Source organism: Lactuca serriola, chromosome 3 (genome assembly GCF_051521515.1).
Source record: "Lactuca serriola cultivar US96UC23 chromosome 3, Lser_US96UC23_V15, whole genome shotgun sequence".
Lineage (NCBI taxonomy): Eukaryota > Viridiplantae > Streptophyta > Magnoliopsida > Asterales > Asteraceae > Lactuca > Lactuca serriola.
This window is the reverse complement of record NC_136410.1, coordinates 236,584,083-236,593,140: the sequence shown is the minus strand read 5'-3', so window position 1 is coordinate 236,593,140 and position 9,058 is coordinate 236,584,083. Positions and strand designations below refer to the sequence as shown.

The 9,058-nt window shown below is 37.7% G+C and overlaps 1 non-coding gene across 1 annotated transcript; it reads right to left on the bottom strand.

Moving 5' to 3' along the window:
- Window positions 1-8,736: 8,736 nt before the first annotated feature.
- On the bottom strand, window positions 8,737-8,816 carry TRNAL-UAG (transfer RNA leucine (anticodon UAG)). The gene has a single exon. It is a non-coding gene; the product is annotated as a tRNA-Leu (tRNA).
- Window positions 8,817-9,058: the final 242 nt, after the last annotated feature.

Sequence of the window (9,058 nt, the reverse complement as noted above, 5' to 3'; positions counted from 1 at the left end):
AAACATACTTCTCAAAGTTTTATGTGTGTTTAAAGGGTTTGAAGGATTGATGGAGGGTTGTAGGAGGGTAATTGGAGTAGATGGTTGTTTCTTAAAGGGAACATGTAAAGGTTAGTTGCTTGCAGCCATTAGGAGGGATGCAAAAAACCACATATATCCTATTACATGGGTTGTGGTTGCAGTGGAAAATAAAGATGATGGGTTTCAGGCATAACAAAAAACAAACTTAAAACTCTTAAGTGTGCATGCAACCTAAAACAATATCTATGTTTTCACTATTGAACGTATAACTATGAACATCAAAATAAGAACCCTAGGTAATTTTCGAAATTACTAAAGAAAAGGTTTAGGGTTACATACCTGTTAGTTGTTATAGTAAACAACTAGAAATCCTCTTGATGGTCTTTTAGAAGCAAGCACCACAAGCATCATGCCTCTAATGGAATCATACCCAAGATAGCAAGAGGAAAACTATAGAGAGAGTATAAGAGGGCCAAGCTTTCGTCCAAGGCTTGTAGAGGAAGGGATGGACTAAATCAAGGGCTAGGGAGACCTTTATATAGCTGAGGAATCTTGGGGCCAAAGCTAGGGTTTAAGTGATAAGCCCTAGATTCCCTTGCTTTGTGACCAAGCAGCCCAATCCCTTATCTAAAGGGCCTTAGACGAAAATTTCCCTAGAAGTTTTTGTCTACCTCATCTAATGAGGTTCTAGAGTCTTCCTTCTTCAACTTTCAATAAATAAACAAACAGTCTCTGTACTTTTAATTAACCCAACTAATCCCAAAATTAATTCCAATTAATTTTTGATTAATTACTAATTAAATAATATGATTTCTAATTAATATATTATTTTCATAATACATTAATAAACCATTTATTTAATTTATTATTCAGATTATAAATTAATCTCTCTAAAAGTTATCATGTCCAATTGCTACGTTTGAGGGCAACCCAAAAAGGACTATGCTACTACCAATTCAAGTATATACCAATTTTAGTTATGAACTTAGACACCTAATCCAACAATCTCCCACTTTTATAAGTATATAACTATAATTGCTAGTATAACTTCTAAATTAATCAACAAATTGTAGCTTCCAAAAGCCATTGTCAAACTCTGACCCAATCGGTTACATGTCCTAAGATAAGTGATCATATAATCCTCCGTTCTACAAGATATCATTCGGACATGAGACATGGAACATAATCAATCACATTGTCCAATACTTTATTTCACAATTTCTAATTTGTAATGACAAAGAACTTCTAATCGAACACATCAATTTAGTCTTGGTCGGGCCTGACACTATAAGTCAATACCAAATCACCGAGGGGCCTACAAATATTTCTTTTTCCTATTAAGGCAAAAGGAATGAATAAAATTTTACTTATATTCTTTCACCATTTACTCATCAAATCATGCACAACAACATGTTTTATGACATCAAGTTACTAATGCGTTTACGTATCATCAACGCACAACTGACTTGTACACCACAACTCATATATCTCTGGTTAAAGATTATAAGATATTATCATCTCAGAATTACTCTTGATAAATTCCATGAAGTAATTATCTAAGCGTGGGTTAATCCAATACTTAAATCTCCATTTCTAAGTACTCATGAACATTGTAGCAATCCATTGCTATTCCTAAAACTCTTTAGACAATCTACAATTCAATTCATGATAGTCTTAATTCACTACTTACTTCCAGAAGTACGAACGAATATGGAATTTGAATAATCTAATTATTCGGGAAGTAAAACATGCAAACTGAAACACAATAATAAACAATTGAAAAAAAGGTAGAAAAAAAAACTCATAAAAAATTCTCTATTATTTAATCACCAAAAGTCAATTACATTTACTTTGTTACAAGCTTCAAACTAACTATCTAACTACTAGAACTAATATCATCTCTTAGACCAATTCTCCTAGCATGTTGCATATGTTCAACCTTACTCAGACCCTTTGTGAGTGGATCTGCATGATTCTCTTCAGATGATACCCTCTTCACTACGACGTGACCTTCTTCCACCCTATGTCTGATGAAATTGTATTTTCTGTCGAACACATCACAGGGACTGACATATAGCATTTATAGCTTCTGGAGTTGCCCAAACTCACAAAAGAGAATCCATGGACCCAAAAGAGCTCATAAACAAACCCTAACTCCAACTATCAAAAGGATCAACAATGTATGGACTTTTTAACTCCAAAAGTTTTCTAAGATGCTATAGATTCAGGATCTTGAAGCTTAACCATGCCCAAAGCTTTCTCACCAACTTCTTCATCTTGCTAACACACCAAAAAGACCACTAAGTTCACTTTCAAGCTCAAAGATCACGCTCAATGGAAACAAGGGTTTTAGGGACGTTCAAAGGCAGTGGAGGCTGATAAGGGTGATGGTCCAAGAGTCATAGGTGTACTTAAGTGGAGCTCATGTCCATAAGTTAGTGTTTTATCTTTTGGCCACGTACGCCCCGCATACGCTTCGTATGCCCCATGTACGTGGCTCAGGTGCCCGATCAAACACGCCCATGTACGCTAAGTGTACATATATGTGTTGGGTTTTAGGTACTATAACACTCTTATGGTGCACATACAACCCTAATAGCTTTGGATCTAAGTTCTATGTAATTATACATGTAGGGATGTCAACGGGGGCAAACGGGGCGGGGAGTGCATCTCCCGCCCCCGCCCCCGAAATTTCCCCGTCCCCCCGCCCCCGCCCCCGCCCCCGGAATGTTCAATGTTCCTACCCTCGCCCCCGCCCCCGAATCCCCTTTATTACCCCCGCCCCCGCCCCCGTTCCCTTGCCCCCGATTGATTTTGGGCTACTTTTTTTTGGGCTAAAAGAAGTTGGTATTTAGGCTAAAATAAACTATTTTTAGGTAAAAAAAAAATATTTATTTATAACAAAATTTTATATGTTAAAAATAAAAAAGTTATGGCATTTTAATAAATTATACTAATAGCTTAAAAACATGTTTTTTGATGAATTTTGGAAGCTCAAAATCATGTTATAGTTTATTATATTTATATAATTAATATATGTGTAATTTATTAACGGGGTCCCCATGGGGATTTCGGGACGGGATTGCCTACCCCCGCCCCGCCCCCGAAATTAAAATGGGGGTTAACCTTGCCCCCGCCCCCGATTTTTTTTAAAAAAATCCCCCAAACGGGACGGGGCCCCCATGGGAATGGGGTCCCACGGGACTTTTTGACATCCCTATATACATGCAACAAAATTTCCAAAGCATAAGTCCTACAACTAGCATACAATTTGACATATGAATCATAAAAGTAAGTTAGAAGATTACCTCTTTGTTGTAGCTTGTAGGAATTGGTCTTTCGAGAGCCTAGCACCTCAATTGTGATGCCTTAAATGTCTTATAACAAACCAAGAACAAGAAGAGGACTTGAGAAAGAAGTTGGAGACTCAAAATCGGCTAGAGCTACTAAGAACACACATAGTGTATGATTTTGGCTTTAGAGGAATACATATATAGTGTAGAATTCCAAGAGTCATAAGCAAACTCTAATTCTTACACTTAAGCTTATGATCCATAACTTATATGGAGTAATATTTCATGGACTTTCACATAAGCTTAGCCCATTACAAATTAACCATGGATCATTAGTCCAAACCATATGTCTCACTGATTTACATAATCAATCCCCGTTAATTTAATTAGTCTCTTTTGATCACTAAATTAATTCCAAATTAATTCTTGATCAATACTAATTAAATAATATGATTTCTCAAGTAATATATTATACTTATAATATATTAATAAATCACAATAACCTCTTTCTCAAGTATCCATCATATCAAATTTTTCCAAAGTATTACAACCCAAATGGACCATGCTTATATCGGGTCAAGTACATACCAATTATAGTTATGGGCTTAGACACTAATCCATATGTACGCCCAGCGTACAGAGGGACCTCAATTTCCATAATGATTTGATTATAAGGAATAAAAGGAATTACATGGATTAGGGTGTTACACTTTTGATGTTTTAAGTTATGCTTGAAATCTTTCCAGGATGGAGGAAGTTTATCAATGATGCTTGACACAACAATGGATTCATTGTATTGTTTAGTGACTGACCTTGAATCGTCCATCTTAAAATTATTAAAATCACTTACCAGAAAAATGGATTCATTGTATTGCTAGAAGCGTACTCAGTAAAGTATTTCAATTCAAGGGTGTCTCATAACTCCTCGGCACACAAGGCTTCACTGTAACGTCCCAAAATTCAAGACTAAAAATTTCTTTTAATAAAACATTACTTAAAGCAAAATCATCAATCCAAAACATAATCAGAGTATTAATTTCCAAACATATGTTCATTATTAGAGTAAAACATTCCCAAGCTGTCTAATCTATGGTGTGTGCCATGCAATCACCCCGAGCTCTTCCCTCCGCTACCGGAAGTACCTGAAACCAAAACTGAAAACCGTAAGCACGAAGCTTAGTGAGTTCCCCAACCTACCACACACCATGCATAACCACATACTGCACATACTGGGCCATGCCCGCTATTCTGGGCCTCACCCCCTACCTCGGGCCTCGCCCGCTACAACGGCCTTGCCGCTCAAGGCCCCGCCTGGCTTCGAGCCCCGCTCGGACACAGATCTGTTTCACTTAGGCCTCGCCTGTCACAGGGCCTCGCCCGCTAACATATAATAGCACATAAACATATCACAACACATAAGCTAAACATATACTAATGGATCCTGTCCTAAGGCCTCGCCTATCCTGGGCCTCGCCCTCGTCCTGCTACTGATGAGTCATGGAACCCCCTCCATGCTCCTACTGATAGTGAGATACGGGCCCAGCCCACACTCACTCTTTCCCTAACTTAGGCCTCGCCCCTGATCTGCTGCTAACAAGATGTGGAACACCATCCACACTCTGCTATTGGTGAGTTACGGGACCTCGCCCACACTCACCTCCCTACCAGGCACATACAAGTATCACACAGACAACAAGTATAAACTATCACATAAACCATTCCTTGGGCACCCGCCCGCTATCATTGGACCTCGTCCTGAATATCATACTAGCATATTGTGCCTAGGGCTAACCCCCGGGTCTTCTACTCATAACTACATGGGTCGGCATTGTGGCCGTAGACCCATTCACACAAAGGGAAACTCACCTGCACTTACTGAACTTGCTGATAACCCCTCTAGCTGCTGCCCGACAACTCTCTGAACTCCTGCTCCACTAGCTCCCCGAGCTACCAATATCAATGCAACATTTAGTCTAACTGTCCCCCGAAAGTCAACTAAATCAACTCTGGTCTAAGTCAAAGTCCTGGTCAAAGTCAACCTTCCAGGTCAACCCTACTCGTCGAGTCTGCCTACTGACTCGCCGAGTTCAAATGCTCAGATTCCTTCCATTCGCGACTCGACTCGCCGAATCCACCAATTTCCGAGTCCTGACCTGTCCAACTCACCGATCTCCAATCGACTCACTATTTCGAGTCTCAACTCGAAGTGTTTGGGGTTTCGCGACTTGACTCGCCGAGTCTAAGGCAATCTTCAACAAACTCGCCGAGTTGTTCTTCCAACTCACCGAGTTCCTGCCCAACTTCATCCAACTCGCCGAGTCCACCCATGTGACTCGCCGAGTCGCTCTAGTTCTTAATCCATTCAGTGGCTTTTCGAGCAATGCAGGGGTTCCAAATCATAGATCCATACTTCCAGAGCTCAATCCTTACGTAAAGTTGCAAACTTTACGTATAACTAAAGAGATCTAGGCTAAAAACACACTAGGCCTAGGTTTTATGACAAAAGGGCTTCACCAACTACTCAATATCTGATGCTTTATGACATACTGGACCATCCCAACACTAGATCTGAAGTGGCACCTACATATCTAAGCCCCAAGCCCGAATTCGGTCTCAAACAACCATAAAACCCCCAAATCTCATAACAAAAATAGATCTAGATGCAAAGGAGGGAAGATAGCAGCTTATTACCTCCAAGATGAACACTAACTGAAGTAGATCTCGGATCTACACCTCTCCTTTGAAGCAACCTTCTTGATCTTCAAGTTCCTTTCAAATTTTACTTCCTCCAAGGCTATTTCTCTCAAGTGATGGAAGCTCACACGAAATCTAGGGTTTACAGGCTCTCTAGGATGATATGGAGGCTGAGGAAGGGACATAACACCCTTTATATAGGATGCAACTCCCAGGATTAGGGTTTTCCTTGTTCAGACCAGACTCGCCGAGTCAGTCACTTACTCCTCGACCCGGATCCTGCTCGGACACGTCGAGTTCCTCCTTGGACTCGACGAGTCGGCCCTTTAACTTAGGGTTTCCTTTCCTTTCTTGGCCTTCCTGATTTTGGGTGTTATATTCACTATGGATATCAAATAGAACATCAGACATATTGTTCAGAATGTGACCTTTGCAAATGTAGTCATCATTGTCCCACTTATGTCTCATCCTTTTCTCTTCAATCATCTCAGCAACACCTTCATCAACCTCCGGCGTTCTTGGAGTAGTCAGCATATAAGCTACTTTTAGAGTAGTCAGCATGAAGTGCATCTTCTTCTTCCAGCGCCTGAAATCGACGACTTCAAACTTCTCCAGCTTTGCAAACTTTATGGTCATCTCGCGGATTGATTCTCCCATCTCCAGAAACAACAAATTTCAGTTCAATTGTTAGAGAAATTAGGGTTTATGTTAGAGATCTAGATACCCCTTTGGATCATGTGAACACTTTCCGAACTGATATTTTTACCCTATGTCTGGGTTGCAAGTAATACAGCCTAGGATAATCCAAAAGGACATTTACGAGTCTAGGCACAGAAATCATAAGCCAAATTGCTAGAACGATTCTATGTTTTTCTGAAGAAAAGAGAGCTAATAGTTGTGTATCTCGTCTCAAAGAGAAGAGTCATTTATTATATAATAAACGAGATTTAGGGTTTGCCTCTTAGGGTTGACCGTCATAGGTTGCTTTGGAAACAATTTAAGAATCAAGAATTTAATGAGGAAATCAAGGGTTTCCAAAACTGACGAATTCGGCAGTTTTACCATAATCACCCTCAAGAATTCGATTTTACTATAACCAGCCAGGGGCTCTGCCCCTTGGACCCCACTAGGGGCGCTGCCCCCAGACCCCCAACTTGTCGTCAAACCGGCTTGTAATTCGATCTTATACATGCATGCACTCTGCACATAACCGTACATATATTAGAGTACAAATTATTAAGTCTCTTAGCTCATATGTTAATTCCAATTACATAAAACGACATGGTGGCACTAAAATCACCAACATCAAACTCAATAGAAATTATTATATGGTTAATTTCTGATAATTCCTTATTTTATAGACTTGATTAAACCCAAAGAGAAAGTGAACTTCTTGTTTTTATCAAGCGACATCCTATGAAACTAATGTTTTAGAGTTAGATTGAAAACTTAGCAAAAACAAAATCAATCTGTTGTTCCAAGGAGTTGAAAACAGAGTCTATGTAACGTTGACTTTCATTGGATGATGTATAACTTTAGCAATGCATCTTGCTTTCTGAAAATATTATTTTCCAGAAGACAAAATGCACTTTGAATTATGCTTTTTTATTACAACTAGCTTTGAATATTTCTGCCTTTCTCCACTCTAGATTCCTGTATACTTTCTTTGGACAAATGAACTTCCCTATTTACAAATAGTATTTCATTGACACCTAAAATGACAATCCTTTTTAACCTAAAATGACAATCCTTTTTAAGGTGTATAAAAGACTAAATTTTATTAATAGCAATGCAACAACGTAAAACATAAAGTAAGTATATATATTCTATTTAAGGTGTATAAAAGACTAGATTTATTAACACAAGTTTGATAAATTCATAAAATAACAAGCTTTTGTTCAGCTTTGTCTTTGAATTCAAGGCTCACCTCAACTTTTAACTAAAATCTAGCATACCCGAAGTCTTGAACAAAGCCAATTTGTATGTGACATCCATTCGTTATAATCTTTTGACTAAAATAATACTCCAAAACATAGTATTTATCATGACGATATAACATCATGTATCATTATCAAACATGTTATAGTGACAATCTTACTTAAAATGATATTCTTTATGTATACTATCAGTAGATTGTTATGTACACTGCATCTCCTCCGCTCCAAATTTAGCACTGATGATTTGCGGTTTACAATTGTTATTTGTTACTCTCTGATTTTAGAACATCTGTTTCTATGTATTATACTGCTAGCTTGATGTAATTACTAATTCTACCTCAAATACAAAACATATAAATCTATTTTATGTATTTTGTTTGATGTTCCAAATCGACATATACTGATATACGACAACTAATTGTGAGCAAATACTAATTACTATCTTTTGAACAAGTACAAAAAAATATTGAAGTAAAACAACTACAACTAAACACAAGTTAATAGTTAGAGAAATTAAATATCCTCCTACTTTTTCTTCCTACAAATCTTCCTACCCAATTAAATGATGACATGTGTCACATTTAATGCTCATTTAATGGTATTTTAGCATACTAAAATGACATATGTAATCATTTAATTGGGTAGGATGACATGTCATCATTTAATTGGGTAGGAAGATTTGTAGGAATAAAAGTAGGGGGATATTTAATTTCTCTAATAGTTATGATGTCTCATATGGGCAATTTTCATAGCGACAGTTTTTTAGAATATGAAAACTAGTATTAAAAATTTGACAGCTGTGGGATTTGAACCCACGCCCTTTCGGACCAGAGCCTAAATCTGGCGCCTTAGACCACTCGGCCAAACTATCTAGTTGATATTCATGAGTAGATTAAGGATTAATGTTCCAATAATAAAATGTAATAAACTTTGAAGCCACAACATATAACTTAAACTACAAGAGCTTTTGGACATAAATTATGATTCTAAAAACAAAAAAGAATATATGAGCGTCTATGATTTTACTAAATACTATCTATTAAAATAAATAAAATCCACCGTATAAAATGCAAACCTTTTTTACATACAAATTAAATATTAGCAACTACGGAC